The sequence below is a fragment of the Bos indicus genome, chromosome 25 (assembly GCF_029378745.1).
Source record: "Bos indicus isolate NIAB-ARS_2022 breed Sahiwal x Tharparkar chromosome 25, NIAB-ARS_B.indTharparkar_mat_pri_1.0, whole genome shotgun sequence".
Lineage (NCBI taxonomy): Eukaryota > Metazoa > Chordata > Mammalia > Artiodactyla > Bovidae > Bos > Bos indicus.
The window spans coordinates 323040-342145 of record NC_091784.1 but is presented as its reverse complement, the minus strand read 5'-3'; the positions used below and the strand labels follow the sequence as shown (position 1 = coordinate 342145).

The following is a 19106-nucleotide window of genomic DNA, read 5'->3' as shown; positions in this document are numbered from 1 at the left end:
TCATTCCTTCCAGCAAGCTTGAGCACTTGTAATATGCCACATAGAGCACTCTGCAGTGGAGAAGTCAAGGTGAATAAGACATAGTTTCTGTCCTCAATGGTATATAACAACAAACCTATACAGTTAAACACTGAGCTATAAGCCCAGAGGTGCACATATGCAAACATATATGTAATGTACACCCACTGGTATGTGAACTCATGAAATAAAAAAAAAACAGAGCTACTCACTCATAAATTTCACAAGTTCTAATACTAGTCATGCTGAAATATTTGGAGGGAGGTTGTCCGTTTTCCTATTTTTCCTTTGTCAGTTTTGTCATCGCCTTTCATATTCCAAAAATGATTTCACTTTATAGTTCCATTCTTTTCCTATTTCTTGCCTTTAAAAAATTATTTATTCTCTAAGATGAATTGTCTCACATGGAGAAACTGAGAAAAAGGAAAGTTTGCCCAAGTTATAAATAAAGTTACCCTTTCAGGTACAAAATCTGTCTCTTTATACTCAGTTGATAAAATGGAAAAGACTGGCAATATTTCGTGATTGATCCTTTAATGATGTCTTTTTAAAATTCATTTATTTTATTTTTGACTGTGCTGGGTTTTCATTGCTGTGCATGGGCTTTCTTTAGTTTTGGCAGGCAGGGGCCACTCTCTGGCTGCAGTGAGCAGGCTTCTCATTATGGTGGCTTCTCTTGTTGGGGAGCAGGGCTCTAGGGCATGCAGGCTTCAGTTCCTGTAGCGCTTGTGCTCAGTTGCACCTAGGCATGTGGAATCTTTTGGCACAAAGGGTTGAGCCAATGTCCCCTGCATTGGCAGGCAGATATTTAACCACTGGACCATCAGGGAAGTCCTAATGATGTCTTTTTAATGGGTATTTTGAACCACAAAATATGAAATCATTCCATCTTTTTTTTTTTAATTGTAAGTATTTGAAGCAAGAAGAGCTCTGCTTGGAAAATGGGTAACTATTTAAAGTATACTTGATTCTAAGTCAGAAAGAGAAAGACAAACACCATATGAATATCACTTATATGTGGAATCTAAACTGTGGCACCAATGAACCTGCCCTCAAAACAGAAACAGACTCACAGACGTAGAGATCAGACCTGTGGTTGCCAAGTGGGAGGAGAGGAGGGAGCAGGACAGACCAGGAGTTTGGGGTTGGTAGATGCAAGCTATTACATTTAGAATGGCTAAGCAACAAGGTCCTACTGTATAGCACAGGGAACTATATCTAGTATCCTGGAATAAACCATAATGAAAAAGAACATTAACAAAGGAATGTATATAAATCTATATATCCATATCTAAGTTACTTTCACACTTCCTCAAAGGAAACACGGTCTCAATGACCATTGTCCATGATCAAAGTACAGTAAGTCCACTCTGTATGAATGAGTTCTGTTCCAAAAGCGAATTCATAGGTCCAATTTGATCGTAAATCCAACACAGTCAGCCTCGGTACCCAACTAACACAACTGGCTACACCCCGCTGTTTGTAAGCTTGCTTCCAGACATCCTGGGCTTGAAATTTAAAAACTGCTCTACTGTACTGTAAAGTACACAAAAGCACAGCCACCTGTAGTGGATGGACACACATGACCATGCACGCCAGACGCATGAACTAATGTGATTGGACATGCAAACACACATTCGCATCTTTGAAAGTTCGAAACTCAAATGTTTGTATGAGGGGACTTTATCCATCTCTGGCTAATGTGTATTACTCATCAAATTCCTCTATAGTTCTCACTGAGAGTCTCTTCCACCCAAGAGAACTGGAAACATGGTCATACAAAAATGTGTACACTAATGTTCACAGTGGCATTATTCATAATTGTCAAAAATGTAAACACCCAAACGTCCATTTGGTGAGAAATGGATAAACAAAATGGGGTCTAGCCAAACAATGGAACAGTGTTCAGCCTGAAAATGAAGGCAGTTCTGTTTCAAGCTACTCATGAGTGAACTTTGAAGATATTGTGCTACGTGAAATAAACCAGACACAAAAGGACCAATATTGTTTGACTCCACTTTTATGAAGTTCTTAGAATAGGCAAATTCACAGAGAAAGAAAGTAAAATACAGGTTACGAAGAAATAGGGATGTTACTTAACTGGTAGAGTTTCAGCTTGAGTTTTAAAAACAGTTCTGCAGACGGATGGTGGGTATGTTGCACAACAGTGTGAGTATGCATCATGTCACTGAACTGTACACTTAAAAATGGTTAAATTTTAAAAAGCATGGGCAAGAAAAAAGAATGAAGTACTGATATACGCTACAACATAAACTTTGAACATAGTATGCTGAGTGAAAGAAACCAGACACTGAAGCCATCTAGCATATGATTCCATTTATATGAAATATTCAAAATAGACAAATCCATACAGACAGAAAATAGATGAGTGGTTTCTAGGGGCCAGGGAGCAGGGGAGGAGTGACTGACTGTAATGGGTATGGACTTCATTTTGGGGGGTAATGAAAAGGTTCTGAAATTAGACAGTAGTGCTGGCTTTACAGCCTTGTGAATATATGAAAATGCTGGGTGGTGTGGTGTATGAATTGTACCTTAATTTAAAAAAACAAATCAGGATCCCTTTTAAAAAATTATGCTTTGATTTCTTTAACTCTAGATGTATATAATGAACTTGAAATAGTCCATCTTTAAAGCATACAGTCAAAGCCTTCTTTCCTTTTAACGGAGCATCTTTGCCCCAGAATATAGCAGTAGACAGAATATCCTACCCTGTGAGTTACTGAGATTCATTTTCCGTATGTCTTAGTCCATTCCAGGTGCTATAACAGAACACTGGTGGGGGCGGGGGCTTATAAACAGCAGAAAACTTATTTCTCATAGTTCTAGAGGCCGGAAAGTCCAAGATCAAAGTGCTAGCAGACTCGATGTCTGCTGGGAACCTGCTTTCTGGCTCAGAGACTCTCCATGTGTCTTCACATGACAAAAGGGCTAAAGGTCACTCTGTAGTCTCTTTAATAAAGGACACTAAACCCATTCATGAGGGCTTCCCTGGTGGCTCAGTGGTAAAGAATCCGCCTGCCAATCAGGAAACTCTGGTTTGCTGTCTGGGTCAGGAAGATCCCCTGGAATAGGAAGTGGCAACCCACTCCAGTATTCTTGTCTGGGAAATCCCATCAACAGAGAAGCCTGGTGGGCTACAATCCATGGGGTGGCAAAGAGTCAGACACAACTGAGCGATTGAACATGGATGCTCGCAATCCCATATGCGAATGCTCTCCCTCATGACCTAATCCTCTCAAAGGCCCCACCTACCTCCCTGGGTCATTACCACAGGGTTAGGGTTTCAATTTCGGAATTAGGGGTGACATAAACATTCAATCCATCATAAAGCTCTGTATCTTACTGTTCTTGTTTGTCTGATTTAGTCACCACTTCTTTTCTGTGCTGGTCTACAAGCTCCAGTCTAAAGATATTTACTAACCTAAAGAAGGAAAAAAAAGTCATGTACACAATGTTTCTGGAAGACTTTACATATCCTCTGGAGAAAGAAATGGCAACCCATTCCAGTATTCTTGCCTGGAAAACCCCATGGACAGAGGAGCCTGGCAGGTTACAATCGTGGGGTCGCAAAGAGTTGGACATGACTGATCGACTTCACTTTACTTTTACTTTTACAAGAAAAGGGGCAATATTGATTTCCTTCAGACAGGAAAACTGTCTAAAGGGTGGAAGAGACTCTTACCTGGAGAGCCTTTTGTGTCTTTTGAATTTTTAATCATGTGAATGTTTTTAATCATGTGAAGGTAATATCTATTCAAAATAATAATAAAATTTTATAAAATAAATTCACTAAAAATGGCAAAATGAGAAATACCCGAAATTTAAAATCTAGCTAAGTTTTTCTCATATTGTATTTGTGTTTTTAAACTAACTTTGTTACCAACAACTTAAAAAAGAGACTTATAAAAAAAGCAAATAGATAAAATAAAAAGGGACATATTTAAAATGACTATATTTGCATTTTCATTCTACTTACTATGAATGTAAATCCCTAAATTAATATAACCAGGGCTAATGTTCAGGCAGAATTCATTGGTATGGCTGAGCAGCCTCTGCTGATTTTGATTGGTTGATAGCATTGCCAGTTGTTCAACATTTTTAATATCACCCTAGATAAAATTCAAGGTCTTCAAACTTTGAAAAAGATCTTGTTAATTCTTTTCTTTTACCATAACTAATAGAAGCCTATATTTCAAAGGTCACTGATATTTGCAAAGATCACTAATTATCTCTCTACTCCAATCAACCAAACTATAGGGTCAGGCATGGTTTTACCATGCTCCTTGTTGTACATTGCTTGATGCTATCAGGCATTTAATAAATATTTTCTAAATGAATAAATGGTACTCACTGGTTTTTCTCTTTTGCCCAACAACAAACTTATTCCATAAATTCACTAGATTATATGGTAATCTTTACACCTCCATGAAAGCCACAGGAATTAAGTTTGAAGGGGATATTTCCAGTTTATTTTTATTCAGTTTTCTCTCTCCAGTTTAGGTTTAGGCTTTATTTGTCTGTGTGTTTTATGAACAACATAACAGATTGATAGCATAAGGAATGCATTTTCAATAAAAAAAAAAGAAAGGAGAGAAGTAAGTAAGCATACAGGGTTTTTTTGTTTGTTTGTTTTTAATTTCCCTTTATTTATGGTTGTGCTGAGTCTTCCTCGCTGTACAGGCTTTTCTATAGTTGTGGTGTACAAGCTTCTCATTGCCAGGGCTTCTCTTGTTGCAGAGACTGGGCTGTAGAGCCTTCTCGTTTAAGTTGTGGTGCATGGGATCAACACAGGCTCAGTAGTTGTGGCACACGGGCTTAGTTGCTCCGCTGCATGTAGGATCTTCCCAGATCAGGGATCAAACCCATGTTACCTGCGTTGGCAGGTAGATTCTTTACCACTGAGCCACCAGGGAAGCCCAAGGATACTGATTTTTAAACTTAGCATTACTTGGGATTTTCATTGTACGAGTCAAGTATTGGCTTTAAAGCTCAATCTCATATTAGAAGTAAAGTCACTTTTAAAAACAATCTGGATAGTAAAGGGCAAGATGTAATGTGAAACCTATTCAATGATAGACAATCCAAAAGTATTTTATATTTAGCCATGTGTGCATGCTCAGTCGTGTCTGACTCTTTTGCGACCCCATGAACTATAGCCCGCCAAGTTTCTCTGTCCATGGGATTTTCCAAGCAAGAATATTGGCGTGGGTTGCCATTTTCTTCTCCAGGGGATCTTCCCAACCCAGGGATCAAACCCAGGTCTCCTGCATTGCAGACAGATTCTTTACCAGCTGAGCCACCAGTGAAGCCCAGGATAATATAACCAAAAAGCAAAAAAAAAAAAAAAAAAAAAAACAGCCTCTTCCTTCATCTTGACCTCACTGCCTGAGAACTTTCCTTTCCTTGCCATTTGGTGTGCGATGAGTGGCGCTGATGCCCTAGCAATGGTCCTCACATCTTGAAAGTGCAGCAAGAATCCTTGTAACAACTACTCTGAAAATGGGATTTTCACAATCCTATTGTCAAGAAATCCTGAAAGGCATTAAAAGTAACTATAAAATATAATTATGATATGATATAAGATAGTATTGTTGCTGTTTAGTAACTAAGTCATGTCTGAGTCTTTTGCGACCCCGTGGACTGTAAACCCACCAGGCTCCTCTGTCCATGTGATTTCCCAAGCAAGAATACTGGAGCCAGTTGCCATTTCCTTCTTCAAGGGATCTTCCTGACCCAGGGATTGACCCCCTGTCTCCTGCTTGGCAGACGTATTCTTTTCCACTGAGTCACCAGTGATGGTCATATAAGATAGTATAGCATAAAATAATGTAGCACAATGTCGTATACTAATTATATGATATTAATATTAAAAAGGAACTAACTGTAAAATGAGGTATCATACATGGTACTAGGATAAGAAAACGGTCTTAGCTGCTCCCCTACCTCACACATTAGATCCCTGGCTGTGATGGTATGGCTCTTTTTTCTTGAAGAGCTGAAGCAAGTGATGTGGGACAGATATATATACTACTATATATATATATATATATATATATATATATATATAATAATTGAAAAAAAAAAAAAAAAACCCAGGAACCTACTGTATAGCAGAAGGAACTATATCCAATATCTTATTATAACCTACAGCGGAAAAGAATCTAAAACAGAATATGTGTGTGTGTGTGTGTGTGTGTGTATACATATATAAATCAATATGCTAGATACCTAAAAGATTGTAAAATAACAATGCTTCAATTTAGCAATTTTTTTAAAAAAGAGAAAGATACTGGGCGATTACCAAATTCATGTAGAGTTAATTCTTCCATGGATTATCTACTTTTTGGATTATTCCCAGCACCTTTTAAATTCCAAGGGGATTTCCCCCAGCTGTTAAGCATTCTTCTCAGTCATCTACCCACCTTCAACTGGTAGAAGTTCAAGGAATGCAAATTCGTTTTCTATTAGACTAAATAAACACAATTAGAAAGGAGAAACCCCCAAGGCAAGAACATCTATCAAAGCCAAATATAAATTATCTTTGACTGTTATAATCAGGGAAATAGATGAGAAACCAATGTAATTATCTTTTTAATCTCTAGAGGAAAAGGTTTGAATGTTTTCTTTTATAGATTTCTTCAGCACTTTATAATCCTAATGTTCTTTTATATTCATTCTAAATCACTGTTCTTCAATCTGAGCCTGTTCTCTTCTTCTGGGCATCCGTGACAATAATTGAGCTGACCTCAATCCTTGCAAATGTGCTTCCTGTCCTTGTTAATGTACAAACATGGTAACTTTATGCTTTGTAATTTAATTATTGTATATCTAATGATTTACCCCTCATGCTTATTATTTTTAACATCACTATGATATGTTCTAACAGGGGTCCCCAACCTCTGGGCCACAGACCCATTGGTACCTCTCATCAGATCAGCAGTGGTATCACATTAGAAATAAAGTGCACAATAAATGTAATGCTGTAGTTTTTCCAGGAGTCATGTATGGATGCGAGAGTTGAACCATAAAGAAGGCTGAGTGATGAAGAATGGATGCTTTTGAACTGTGGTGTTGGAGAAGACTCTTGAGAGTCCCTTGAACTGCAAGGAGATCAAACCAGTCAATCCTAAAGGAAGTCAGTCCTGATTATTCATTGGAAGGACTGATGCTGAAGCTGAAACTCCATACTTGGGCCACCAGATGTGAAGAGCCGACTCATTAGAAAAGACTGATGCTGGGAAAGATTAAAGGCAGGAGGAGAAGGGGACGACAGAGGACCAGAGGGTAGGAAAACATCACTGACCCAATGGAGGTGAGTGTGAGCCAGCTCCAGCAGATGGCGAAGGACAGGGAAGTCTGGCATGCTGCAGCCCATGGAGGTGCAGAGTCAGAATGACTGAGTGACTGAACTACAATAAAATGCAATGCGCTTGAATCACCCCGAAGCCATCCCTACCTGCCTGTTCCCCCCGTCCGTGGAAAAATTCTCTTCTATGAAACTGATCCCTGGTGCCAAAAAGTTTGGGGACCACCATTTATAAAATTAGCTACCATGAGTACAATGAGTCATACACTCTTTTAGGAATTTTATACATATTTTCATTTCTTTAATCTTCCCAGTAACTCTAAATTTCGATATAATTATTCAATCAATGTGACTCTGAATGGCCTCACTCCCAAAGCCCCCATGCATCCTTAATGCCGTATTTTCTCTTATCATGTTGCTGAGCTGATTCACTATTGTGAGGCATTTGGGGTTATTTCTGATTTACTGTAGTGATAATTATATCCCATAAACATTTCTTCCCTCATCATCCTGGGTCCCCACATAGCTCAGTTTCTACAGAGTAGCACGTAGCACTGCCCAAAGTAGTTTTAAAGATGAATACCAATTTTCATGTTGTCTCTCAAAGAAAAATCACAGGGGATCCAATTCAGAACTCATAACACTACTTACCAGATCCCCTCTCTTCATTCCCCAGTTCTCTCACACTGTATAACTGCTGGAAAGGCAGTTACAGTCTGAACCTCCACAGACTGCCTACATGCCAAAACCCTGCAGCTCTCCTGTCTCCATATGCCCCCCACTGGCTCCTTGTTTTAGAGATCACTGCAGCATCGTGGGCTGGTCCTTCCCCTGGCCCTCACCACTCTGGTCTGGCTTCTCTATCATTCTAATAACCCATCCCCAAAGGAAAGAAGTCTCATATTATGTTAGTTAGAAATATGGACTGTGCAGAAACAGGCGGAGAGGAAATCTGGGAACATTCATACATGAATACATTTTATTACTTATTTGTAAATTAAGGTTTCTGATGTTTTTTTTTTTTTCTTTTTTTTTCATTTGAGAGTCCCCCCTCCCCCTTGAATGATAGTGTCCAAAGTGAGATTGATGAGCGCTGAAAAGATCTGGTAACAGTGAATAGTTTTTGTTTTATTTAAAAATCTTTGGTTTGGCTGCACTGGGTCTTTGTTGCAACACAGGCTTTCTCCAGTTGTGGCATGTGGGCTCTTAGTTCCCCGAGCAGGTTATCAACCCTAGTCCCTTGCATTGGAAGGCAGATTCTTTTTATTTATTTGTTTATGGTTGAGCTGCATCTTCGTTGCTGTGTGCAGGCTTTCCCTAGTTGTCGTGAGCATGGGACCACTCCTCCCTACTTGCAGGACGCAGTCTTCCTACTGCAGTGGCTTCTCTGGTTGCAGAGCACAGGCTCTAGGGTGCTTGTGCTTCAGGGGCTGTGGCATGTGGGCTCAAGAGTTGTGGCTCTTAGGCTTACTTGCCTTGCAGCAGGTGGAATCATCCCAGACCAGGGATGGAACCCATGTCCACTGCACTGGCAGATTCTTAACCACTGGACTTCCAAGGAAGGTTTTAATCAAGAAGTACTCCAACTAATTAAAAAAATAGATCCTATGATTACAAAGAAGTTGACTTGTCATAAGGCTTAAAATACATTTTTACTTTGTATGCCTTTTTTTTTTTTAAAGGGCTTCCCTGGTGGCTCAGATGGTAAAAGCGTCTGCCTGTAATGTGAGAAACCCAGGTTCGATTCCTGGGTCGGGAAGATCCCCTGGAGAAGGAAATGGCAATCCACTCCAGCACTCTTGCCTGGAAAATCCCATGGACAGAGACGCCTGATAGGCTACAGTCCATGGGGTCGCAAAGAGTTGGAAATGCCTTCACTTTCACTTTCATGCCTTTTTAGGTGGTCAATGTATTTTATGATTAAAAGTAAAGTATTATAAAATTCTGATTACTTTATACTAACTAGAGAATATCTATTGATGAAATGCAATAGTGTATAAAATACAAGTAGCCCCAAACTTTCCTGTTTTCTCTTCTCTAATGGACTAAAGAAGAAAAACAGAGGTTTAGACTCTGATAACAGCTCCTTCTGCTGCTAGCTGTTCCCATAAGAACCTTTCTTTTGATTTTGGCCAGCTCTCACGCTCTCATCTTTGATGAGTCACTAATCTTGGGACTGGTTTGGGGTCATCACTGGGGAAAATTGTGAAGTAACCCAAGCGTTTGTTTGGTATGCCCCAGATTGCTTTGGCATGTACTTCCTGTCTCTGGCACTCTTTTTTTTTTTTTCCAGGTCCTCCTATCAACTTTTCCTTTCCAATCATATCAATCATTTACATATTAGTAGGACTTTAACTCGGAGAAGGCGATGGCACCCCACTCCAGTACTCTTGCCTGGAAAATCCCATGGGCTGAGGAGCCTGGTAAGCTGCAGTGCATGGGGTCGCTAAGAGTCAGACACAACTGAGCGACTTCACTTTCTTTTTTCACCTTCATGCATTGGAGAAGGAAATGGCAACCCACTCCAGTGTTCTTGCCTGGAGAATCCAAGGGACGGGGGAGCCTGGTGGGCAGCCGTCTATGGGGTCGCACAGAGTTGGACACGACTGAAGCGACTTAGCAGCAGCAGCAGCAAGACTTTAACTGGAGCTTCCCAGGTGGTGCTAGTGTTTAGTAAAGAATCCACCTGCCAATGCAGGAGACCCAAAAGACACAAGTTCGATCCCTGGGTCGGGAAGATCCCTAGGAAAAGGAAATGGCACCTCATCCCAGTATTCTTGCCTGGAAAATTCCATGGACAGAGGAGCCTAGCGGGCTCAGCAAAGAGTCAGACAAGAGTGAGTGACTGAGAACACACACACACACAGGACTTTAACCCTATATACTCCCCCTTCTCAGAGATATTTGCTTGTGTTGCCTTATCTCTAATTGTGAACGCAAAGGTTTGTTTCTGGTCCTGGAGTTTTAATCACTAATGAGCTGATGTAAACTATGGGCGAAGACTGACTGCCCAGGTGTCTTCTCTTAAGGTTGTACAGACAGTCCGTGGCTTAAGATGCTTTGGCTTAGCAACTTTTTGGCTTTACAGTGATGCAAAAGTGATAGACGTTCAGTGGATACCATATTTAAAATTTTGTATTTGGGTTTTTTTGGGGAGGGGTGGCTAGCCATGTGCAGTAGGATACTTATTTATGGTTCTGGGCAGCCACTGAGCCACAGCTTCCAGTCAGCCACTCGGTCACAAGAGTACAGGCCAAATACATTTAAAACCATCAGTACCCAGACAGCCATTCTGGTTTCACATTCAGTGTGCTTGTATACATGCTAAGTTGTGTCAGTCATGTCCAACTCTGTGCAACCCCATGGCCTGTAGCCCACCAGGCTCCTCTGTCTATGGAACTCTCCAGGCAAGAATACTGCAGTGGGTTGCCATTCCCTTCTCCAGGTGTAGTAGTCAATAAATTACATGAACTAGTCAACGCTTTCTTCTAAAATAGGCTTTGTGGTAGATGATTTTGCCCAACTGTAGGTTCATGTGAGGGCTTCCCTGGTGGCTCAGTGATAAAGAATACCTCTGTCAATGCAGGAGACTCAGGTTTGACTCCTAGGTCAGGAAGATCCCATGGAGGAGGGCACGGCAACCCACTCCAGTATTCTTGCCTGGAGAATCCCATGGACACAGGAGCCTGCTGAGCTACAGTCTATGGGGTCACAAAACAGCTGGACATGACTGAGTGACTAAACAACAGCAAGGATCATCAGGGTTCATGTAAGCGTTCTGAGCACGTTAAGGTAGACTGGGCTAAGCTAGGATGTTTGGTAGGTTAAGTGTATTATGTGCATTTTTAATTTATGATACTTTCAACTTATGATGGATTAATTGGGATATAGCCCCATCAGAAGTTAAAGATCTACATTTTACAAGTCTGTATATATTCTCAGTTTACGACTATGACCAGCTCCCAAATTTTTCTGTAACTCCAAGTTTTGAGGTCAAGTGCATGTCTATGTCCACACCGGCCTTGCTTGGGCTCACACACACACATGTGAGAAAGAACAGGTAGGTGGCAAAACATGGGGTGTACTTGTTAGGGAAAGAAATGCATGCAATTCGTTAAGAATAAGTTACTAAACTCACTTTCTATGCAGTTCTTTATCTCTTTCATAATGCGTCTCTGGTGTCAGACTAAACCTGGAGCTTTTTTTTTTTTTTTTTGCTTTGCTTTGCTTTTTTTTTTTCCAGTTTGACAAATGGATGGACACTCAGAGGAGAAGAATCCTGACAGTCCTGTTAGAACGCTGCTCCCTGTCACAGCAAAGTTCTGCTGTTGAAAGCTTCAGGAGAAAATTCCAGCAGAAGCTCTGGATTTTACGACCAAGCTCCCAAAGGTGTTATCTTTATACATCTTTTCTTTCCTGGACCCCCAAAGCCTTTGTCACTGTGCACAGGCACAGATAAAGAAGCAGGGTTCGGTGTTTTGTAAAGACAGCCTAGAAAACACTGAACCTTGAGGGAAAAAAGAAAGCACGCATACAAAACCGAGCACCGACAAGATGCTCACCGCATTTCGTTTGCACAGTTTGGATTGGCCCCATCTCTTTGTGTCTGGCTGTGCACTTAGTGCTCAAAGGAGAGAAAAAGTAAGCCATCGCTAAGTGTCCGTAAAATAGTATTAGCCAGTTGGGGAAATATATACACATGTATATAATGGTTCATCATCAGAATAGCCTTATATTGCACAGCAGAGGACCATAGTAAAACTTAAGAGTGTAGAGTGCAGGCCATTCATAAATAGAAAAGCATGAAATAAGGTGCTAATGTGATAAATACAGAAGCATGTGAGACTAAAGGAGTTCAGAGTGGGCAAATGTCCTCACAGGTTGGAAAAGCATCTGACCATTATGTTCTTGCAAATAATTTCACGATGTATTCAAGTATATTTTTTAAGATATAAAATTGATAGTCATTTTGTTGATTTCTTTTCATAGTCTAGAAAGACCAGAAATTCCCTGTTACTGTGCATTCACAGGGTAACTTTAGTTTTTAAAATTAAGAAAATGAAAAAAAATTAAGAAAATGAATGCAGTAAGATAGATGACGTATTTAATAATTGGTGCTGGGACAATTGGGCAGTATCTGGAAAAAAATTCTAGAAGGATAAAAGATTGATATGAAATTATGGAAAACCATTCCCTACTCAAAGGAGGGAATTCCCTGGTCCAGTGGTTAAGTCTCTGCTCTTTCACTGCTGAGGGCAGAAGTTCAATCCCTGTTTGGGGAACTAAGATCCTGTAAGCCACCAGGCATGACTAAAGGGGAAAAAATGTAATTAAAGGAAATCTAGGGAAGGAAGACTTTGTGAGTAATCTATAATATTCAGAGCCTCAAAGAAAATGTATAACTTAAAATCTTTATTTATTTTATATATTTTGTATATATATTATATATGCTTTATAAATAAAGAAAGCAAGATTTTAAGTTGTGATTATAAAAGTTAAAATTTTCTCCATCGAGAAGAAAACTGTAAATAAATACAGACAGTAAACAGGAGGGAGCTCCCTGGGAGTGGTTAGGACTCAGTGCTTTCACTGATTAGGGCTCAGGTTCAGCCCCTGGCCGGGAGACTATGAACCCACAAGCTGCTGCAGTGTGGCCCCCCAAAATTAAAATAATCCGGGGAAAAACATATTGCCAGCAAAGGGGTAATTTTCTTATTTTTTACAGAACGACTATAAATCTACATTAAGAAGAAAAAAAAAGCAAAGCCTAGCAGAAAAATGAGCAAAGGAAGTGAGCAAATAGTTCACAGAAAGAAAAGCAGATGTTTCGAAAATAGATAAAATGCTTAGCCTCATTTTCATGCCATCGTTTGTGACTCAGATGGATTGAGTTTCTTTTTTAATGATAACATTTTATATTGTTAGGGGTGTGGGGAAACAAGCACCTTCATATGTTGCACCTTCATAGATAAATTGATGCAAACACCAAGGAGAACAATTTGGTAGTACCCAATTTTTAAATAAAGATTCCTGGACATTCCCTGGCGATCCAGTGGCTTTCACTACCAAGGGTGTGAGTTTGATCCCTGGTCGGGGAACTGAGATCCTGCAAGCCATGAGACATGGCTAAAAACTTTAAAAATCTTTTTAATTAAAAAAAAACAAGATTACCTTTGGCCAGTAGTTTCACTTCTTGGAATTTGTCTGATGGGTATACTTCAACACATGCAAAATGTATGTCTATATAAGAATATTGCATCATTGTTTGTAGTAGCAAAAGGTTGGAAACAATGGAAATGTCTGCTAATAGCAGACTGGTTGCAACTATCTCCTCAATATATCATCAATAAAACAACAAAGGTGCAGAATTATCCTACCACTTTGGAAGAATAAAAGAATGTATCCATATTTGTTGCTCTTCTGGAATGGCACACAAGAAGCCAGTAACAATGGTTACATTCACAGAGGGAAATGAGTGGCTACATGACAAGGATGAGAGAGGCTTTTTTTATTTTTTATTTTTTTTACAGTGTGCCCCTTGGTATCTTTGAATTTAGTATTAATGTACACATATTATTCTAAAATTGAAACAATTTGTTTTTTAAAAAAACATAGTGTTTTAAATGCCCAGTAATAGAGTATCATTCTGCCATATAAAGAATTATTAGGCAGTCATTAGAAAACATGTTTTGGAAGAACAGAGATGCTTATTATGTGTAAAATGAAGAAAGCATGATTTTAAATTGCATGCAGTTTCCCAATTTTGCTTTCATATATACCTGAAAAACAGAAAGGAAAATAACTCTACCAGCTTGTTGATAATGTTTGGTCATCTCTGATTGACAGGGTTCTGGGTATTGTTTTTCTTCAGGTTTCTCAGAATTTTCCATGTTTTTCACAATGAGAATGTTATCATTCCAGGGAGATGTGATACGAAATAGATAATCTTATCATCTATGTGTACCATATGTCAATCTTGGTAGATTTCAACATTTTATTTTATTTCCCAGAACTGACTGTGAGGCAATTGTTCTTTAGCTAGATTTAAAGTAAACAATAAAGTCATTGCACCAAGATGAGCTTTGAGCTGTTTGAAAATGTGGTGGCGGTTGTCTTACAGTTTTGAAAGAGCTTCCCCACCCTCAACTTTCCTCATTCCTGTTTAGTTTTAAACAAACAAAAAGCAGCAAAAATCAAAAACAAAGCAAAATTTTATCTATCCCCAGTGCAGGGGAGGGGGAACCCCAACTTAACTACCCAGGTCTAAACCCGATCTAAGTCAAAAGAGGAAAAGGATGAGAGTTGAGAAAAACTTTCTCCCCATCCCCTCCCTCCCAAACCCCAGATCTTGATTGAATTAACTAACCATATGAGGATTAAGGGCAGTGCAGTTTCATTCTGGGTTGCACAAAGTGGTTGTGATCTCTGTTTCTGCCTGCAGTGTTGTATAAGATCCTCTAAGCCTTTTCCTCCATCTAGATCCTGAACCTACTGTTTCTCCTATTTGTGCCCCACCTCTGCTTCCCTCTCCCCTACATGTCTTATCTTCAGCCCATAAAATAATCCTGGACATAACACACTGGCCACCTGATGTGAAGAGCTGACTCACTTGAAAAGACCCTGATGTTGGGAAAGATTGAAGGCAAGAGGAGAAGGGGACAACAGAGGATGAGATGGTTGGATGGCATCACCAACTCAATGGACGTGAGTTTGGGTAACTTTGAAACTCCGTACACAATGGATGGAAGGAGGGAGGAAGACAGACAGATAGATAAACAGATGGATGGGTAGTGAGTTCCATTACAGAGTGTTCTGCTCCTTTTGGGGGCACTCAAACATTATTTATTATTGAGTTAACCTTGAAAAAGAGGCCAGTTTTCCAAAGATGAAATGAATGTGAAGACTAGTTACCATCTCTGCAATTCATGTTAAGAGATATGGAATGCCTAGTCTGAACTTTATATATGGACTTGACTCTAGTTTCTACTAAGACTTATTTAAAACCTGGAATAAATTATTTTAAAAACTACTACACATAATAGGGTCACCTCCACCATTTTCTGGATATGTAGGATTGACCATAATGCTATGAAAATGGAATGTACAGAATACTTTTTAAAAAATGTATTAATTTGGCTGCACCAGGTGTCAGTTGCAGCACGTAGAATCCAGTTCCCTAACTAGGGATCAAACCCTGGCCCCCTGCACTGAAAGCATAGAATCTTAGCCACTAGACCACCAGGGAATTCCCCAGGACAAATACTTAATGCTTCATTGAATCTTAAAGGCTATTTAGGACACATCAATATAGTATTAGTCATTGTGTTCCCTTTATATATTTAGGTAAATCATAAGCATGGAGGGAAAACAGAAGCATATCATGAAAAAAATAAGCAATGTGCCAACTGGAGTTTCTGTAGCCTTCATACAACGTTCATATGCAGACTCCCAGAGATCCTTCAGTTCAATTCAGTTCAGTCACTCAGTCGTGTCTGACTCTTTGTGACCCCATGAATCGCAGCACACCAGGCCTCCCTGTCCATCACCAACTCCCGGAGTTTACCCAAACTCGCGTCCATTGAGTTGGTGATGCCATCCAACCATCTCATCCTCTGTTGTCCCCTTCTCCTCCTGCCTTCATTCTTTCCCAACATCAGGGTCTTTTCAAATGAGTCAGCTCTTCACATCAGGTGGCCAAAGTAATGGAGTTTCAGCTTCAACATCTGTCCCTCCAATAAACACCCAGGACTGATCTCCTTTAGGATGGACTGGTTGGATCTCCTTGCTGTCCAAGGCACTTTTAAGAGTCTTCTCGAACACCACAGTTCAAAAGCATCAATTCTTTGGCGCTCAGCTTTCTTCACAGTCCAACTCTCACATCCATACATGACTACTGGAGAAACCATAGCCTTGGCTAGACGGACCTTTGTTGGCAAAGTAACGTCTCTTCTTTTTTATATGCTGTCTAAGTTGGTCATAACTTTCCTTCGAAGGAGTAAGCATCTTTTAATTTCATGGCTTCAATCATCATCTGCAGTGATTTTGGAGCCCAGAAAAATAGTCAGCCACTGTTTCTCCATCTATTTTGCCATGAAGTGATGGGACTGGATGCCATGATCTTAGTTTTCTGAATGTTGAGCTTTAAGCCAACTTTTTCACTCTCCTCTTGCACGTTCATCAAGAGGCTCTTTAGTTCTTCTTGACTTTCTGCCGTAAGGGTGGTGTCACCTGCATATCTGAGGTCATTGATATTTCTCCCAGCAATCTTGATTCCAGCTTGTGCTTTCTCCAGCCCAGCATTTCTCATGATGTACTCTGCATATAAGTTAATAAGCTGGGTGACAATATACAGCCTTGATGTACTCCTTTTCCTATTTGGAACCAGTCTGTTTTTCCATGTCCAGTTCTAACTGTTGCTTCCTGACCTGCATACAGGTTTCTCAAGAGGCAGGTCAGATGGTCTGGTATTCCCATCTCTTTCAGAATTTTCCACAGTTTGTTGTGATCCACACAGTCAAAGGCTTTGGCATAGCCAGAGATCTTTAGGAAGTTCCAAAGTCTTATCTGAAGCTTAGTTTCCCCATTTGCAAGGGGAGAATATTAATTATACTACCCTTCAGGTTGTGACGAGGATGGTTAATAGGTGCTCAATAAATATTAGTTGACTTGGATTCTGTCTGAATTAACATTAAAAAAAAGAAAAGAAAAGAAAAAGGGGTACCCAAAGCCAGTGCTCTCTGAGAACCTGGAGGGATGGGATGGGGAGGGAGGTGGAAGTGGTGTTCAGGTTGGAGGGGACACATGTATACCTATGGCCAATGTATGGCAAAACCATCATAATGTTGTAATTATCCTCCAATTAAAAAAAATCTTCCTGCCTTGTTAGGAAGCACTTCAGGTAAGAGGTAACTTGGTTGTGATTTGGAAAAAAAGGACCAAAAAGAAACTACTTGTGAATTCCAGGCCTGGTTTATCAAGTTAAAATTATGTTTGCTCTGATTCATTCATGAATGAATCCATGAATCCACTTCCCCAGTGGCTCAGTGGTAAAGAACCTGCCTGCAATGCAGAGAAGTGGATTCGATCCCTGGGTCAGGAAGATCCCTTGGAGGAGGGCATGGCAACCCACTCCAGAAAAAAAATAAAGAAGTTCTCTCAGTACCAGGGTGACGGCTCAAAACCTAGAGAAAGTGGACATGTAACCTGAATAGTTTTTTAACATTGTTTCTCCAGGTGAGCTGGCATTGGAAGAATTTAACTGAACTGGATCACCTCTGGATGCTAAAATGTTTACGGTTTAACTGGTATATCAATGTCTCCCCAACTCCCTATGAGCAGGGTGTATGGAAGAAGCATTATATTCAAATGGTGAAAGAACTCCATGTTACCAAGCCCAAGGTAAATTTGGGAAAAGAAGAATTCCTAACATCAGCTACTTAGGAATTCTAGAACTAAGTTGGAGAAGGCCATTGTTTCAAAAGAAATATACCATGACTTCAAAATTCCCTTGTTCTAAGAACTTAACAGCTCTTTTCAAGATATGCATGTTAGTTGAAAGTAATCTGACACTCACAAACCACAGTTCCACCAGGTTATGACTTGGAGCTCCTCATTCTCTCCAGATTCCTGGATTTCTGTGTCTCTGATGCCTACAGTACACAATTCTGACACTGGGATTCTGTGGGTAATGTGCAGTATTTATTACCTATGGGTCATCAAATTTTACTTAACTAATTCAAATTTTCTGTGATTCTACCAGGCAAACTGAATGTTTATGTTTCTATCATTAATAAAGAAAAGTTTGCAAAAAATTAGTAATTAGGAAATGGCATAATGGGCATATTAAAGTTCTTTTCACTTTAGAAACTAGCAATGTAAAGTCCTTACATAGAATTGTAAACAGTAAACAGTATGAGCATAAATTTTTCTAGTGGTTTTCTATGCATTGCAACCAATGTTTATGTTCATTCTTATAGTCACAGTTAATTAGATAACTTATGGGAAATTTGTATGAGCTTTTTCTTTATGGCATGATCTATATACATGCACAGTTTGTGCATCGTGTTGTATAATAGAAGAGTTCCTGAAAATTATGTGTAAATTACAATTTTAAAATTATTTTTAAGACCACAGGGATTTTTTTTATTTATAGAAAAGCTGCAGTGAGTCCTTTTTGAATTGGAGAATCCTTTTGAAAGATGAATAGTTGGCTCTTAACATGCTGATGTACGTTTCATTTTATTGTGTTTACTTGAAGTAGAAACCCTCTAGATTTAATATAGTAATAAACTGCATAATTAATATTGTTATAATTACAATGATAAAAGCAGTCTTTCTGATTTCAGTGATGGCTGTTCTTCATGAGAATTTCTTTTAAAAAGAAAAATGTAAAGTGCAGTGTTGGAAGAGTTATTTTAAAAATTACAATAGCTATGACTCCTTTTATCACAAGGCTTTCCTTAACTCTCATTCAACGTCACTCATAGCCAGGGAAAGGCTTCAACAGCTGACGCGTGGGCTGTTCTGGGTCAGAGGAGAGAAAAGTGATCAACCAGGTTGTAGAATGAAAAAAGGTTTTGAGTATTGTATGTAATACTGATTTTAATACTTGGTCTTCAACAATAACTCTTTTCCCAGAAGCCATTTATGCACTTCCCTGGTGGCTCAGATGGTAAGGAATCCACCTGAAATGCAGGAGATGCAGGTTTGATCCCTGGGTTGGGAGAATCCCCTGGAGAAGAGAATGGCCACCCACTCCAGT

General features: G+C 39.6%; 1 long non-coding RNA gene across 3 annotated transcripts; it reads left to right on the top strand.

Annotated features, from left to right (window-relative positions):
- Positions 1-400: 400 nt before the first annotated feature.
- On the top strand, positions 401-17716 carry LOC139179653 (uncharacterized). 3 transcript variants are annotated; one of them, XR_011563962.1, is made up of 6 exons: positions 401-963; positions 7026-7351; positions 9639-9768; positions 11589-11734; positions 14897-15049; positions 17579-17716. It is a non-coding gene; the product is annotated as an uncharacterized lncRNA (long non-coding RNA). The 3 variants fall into 3 exon arrangements; XR_011563963.1 differs by lacking the exon at positions 9639-9768; XR_011563961.1 differs by having other exon boundaries at positions 9639-11734.
- The last annotated feature ends 1390 nt before the right edge of the window (positions 17717-19106 follow it).